Below are 3,133 nucleotides of genomic sequence, written 5' to 3' on the forward strand. Positions count from 1 at the left end.
AAGAGGCGGGAAAGTCATCGCTGAAAAGCGGCATCGCTAAGAAGCGGGAAAGTCATCGCTGAAAAGCGGGATAAAAACATCGCTGAAAAGCGGCATCACTAAAAAGCGGGATAAATTCATCACTGAAAAGCGGCATCGCTAAAAAGCGGGATAAAAACATCGCTGAAAAGCGGCATCGCTAAGAAGCGGGATAAAGTCATCGCTGAAAAGCGGCATCGCTAAGAAGCGGGATAAAATCATCGCTGAAAAGCGGCATCGCTAAGAAGCGGGAAAGTCATCGCTGAAAGCGGCATCGCTCAGAAGCGGGATAAAATTCGCAAGATTTTTTGTGCCAAAGGCATCTTTTTACCGAGCTGGTGCTTTAACGACCACAGGGGTCTCATCGCTGAGAAGCGGGATTTTTATAATTATTTTTTTGCGACCACAATGGTCCTTTTTTCTTTGTGCCAATGGCATCTTTTTCACCAAGCCGGTATTTGGGCGACCATTTTGGTCTCATCGCGGGAGCGCGGGATTTTTTTTTTTAATTATTATATATTTTTTTGCGACCACAATGGCCCTTTTGCGACCGCAATGGTCCTTTTTTCAAGTGCCATGACGAGGCATGGGCACACTCAAACAACAAATCCGTGCAGGTTAATCAAACCCCAAACGGAAGAGCCGGTTTTTTTTTTTTTTTTTTTTCGAAGGGGTTGGGGGACAAGGTCCCCCACTTTATGAACTACACACAGGGTAGCAGGCTAGCAGCCGTGCTACCCAATAAAAATATATTTATATATATTTTGTTTGGTACAATGATCTTATACTACAATTTACATCTTTTGCCTACTTTCAATGTAGACCTATTACAAAAAGCTTGTAGTCTCCAACTCTAAAAGTATTGTAGTTCTAATTCTGGGTAGCGTCTCCAACTTCAGATATAGTCTTTTCATCTTGAACAATTTTTGTTGAAGTCTTCGAGTCTTCAATAGTCTTCGTCTTGAATAATTTTTGTTGGAATATGACGGGGATAAAAAAACTATTTACAACAATATATATTTTTTCTCCCACTACATTATACAATGTACACTTTTTTTTTTTTAATATAAAAATGCAATGTGGGGGACAAAAGTCCCCCACTTTATGAAAATCACATGGGGTAGCACGGCTACCCCATTCCCATACATTTTTTTTTAATATATAAATGCAATGTGGGGGACAAAGTCCCCCACTTTAGGAAAATCACATGGGGTAGCACGGCTACCCCATAGGCCCATACTTTTTTTTTTTTTTTTTTTTTAATAGGATAGCCGAAAGTGGCTGTCCTATTTCCCTCCCTTTTTTTTTTTTTTTAATATAAAAAATGCAATGTGGGGGACAAAAGTCCCCCACTTTATGAAAATCACATGGGGTAGCACGGCTACCCCATACCCATACATTATTATATATATATATATTTTTATAATAATAATATTATATGGATTAAGAAGAAGAAAGAAAAAACGAGCTTCATCATCTTCTTCTTCGCTGTCTTCTTTGCCGGAGAGAAAGAGACATCACCGGCGACCACATCTCTTTCCGGCGGTTTGTTGGATCGGGTGTTCCTTGAGTCAACGTATTTTCTGAGCTTGGAGGCGACACTCGCGGCGAATGGTGGTGAAGTCGGCGGTCTTCGCGGCAGTGGCGTCGGCGATGAAAAATCCAAGGTTGAGTTAATGGTAGCTGCGGCGGTGTGCGACGTCGTTCAGGTGGCGATGAGCTTGGCGTTGATGGTTGTTGCAAGGGTGGTTGCTGCGACGTCGTAGGCGGATGTGGTGGTGAAGTCGGCGGTGATGGCCGGTTTTTCTTCTTTCTGGCTGGCGACGAGGAAAAAACGCGGTGTCTTTTTCCTCCCTTATTGTTGTTGACGATGGTGATGAACCGATGGTGATCATGATGGTGAAGATCACAAAGTGGATGGTTTAAAACCCAGCTTGGGTTTGAAATTTTTATATATATTTTTTTTTGTTTGACGGTGGTGGAACGCTATACGACCAGATGGTGGCGGAGCGCTGAATTTTCCGGTGAGCCGCGACGGCGGCAGTGAGTTGTGACGGTGATAAGGATGGTGAATACCATTCGGTTGATTAGAGGAACACGGCATTTCGTCGCATTCCCCACAGACGGCGCCAATGATGGTGTAAATGTAAACGGGGGTACGGATTTACACCACGTGTGTTTTATTGTGTATGATGTAGTGTATGGAGTGTGTATGGATGAATACAGGGAGAAAAGGGAAAGGAAGTCATGGCTTCCTTCTTGGAGAAGAAGAGCCATGAACTCTATAGTGAACAAGAGAGAGGGTGCCGAGAGGCAAGGGATTCCCATGATTCAGAATGCCATTAACATGAGGGTCAGGTCCTTTATATAGAAATAGGACCTGACCCTTCAGGAATATAATATTACATTTAACCCTTAACAATTTCTAAGGGACACCCGACCTTTTAGGGTACAATAATACACGGACTATACATTATATTTCTACAGTAGTCCTTGGGGGTATTTACCCATCACCTGGAGATATTCCCCATCAAACATGTTGACTATATATACATAATCTAGAACACACTTTAAATACACACACACACACACACACAATTGATATACTATGTACGTTTAGTTAATATTGTATACTATCTGATAGGGATAAAATCCTGGTCTATCTTTACGGACCTCCCGGTCTGCTTTTGGGTTGTATTTTGGGTTCGCCAGAGGTCGCCTTTGTCCCGGTCTCTGTAGACTGGTCAGAGAAACGTCCCGACCTGCTCCAGTACCCTGGCGGGGTTCGAACCTTAGCCTACCCAAGGTTAACACCTGGCTGCCGAGGGATTGGACCGTTACACGGACCAGTGCGTGCTCAACACGTGTAACACATGCCGCTAGGCTGGAACACTTCTCGAGACCACCTATAAAAGGCGCATTTAATGCAGGCAGAAGGACTTTTGGCTGTTTCATCTCTAGAATAGTCAAAGAGACCGGGAACCTCTGATCCACTGTTACGTAGACCGATTTCATATAGGGTATTTCTACTTGTACCCGACTTGGTATTAATACGAGATTATTTCCACCGTACATCGGTATTTTACTATATCACTATCAATTAATAAATTATGTA

Source organism: Ipomoea triloba, chromosome 14, assembly GCF_003576645.1.
Source record: "Ipomoea triloba cultivar NCNSP0323 chromosome 14, ASM357664v1".
Classification (NCBI taxonomy): domain Eukaryota; kingdom Viridiplantae; phylum Streptophyta; class Magnoliopsida; order Solanales; family Convolvulaceae; genus Ipomoea; species Ipomoea triloba.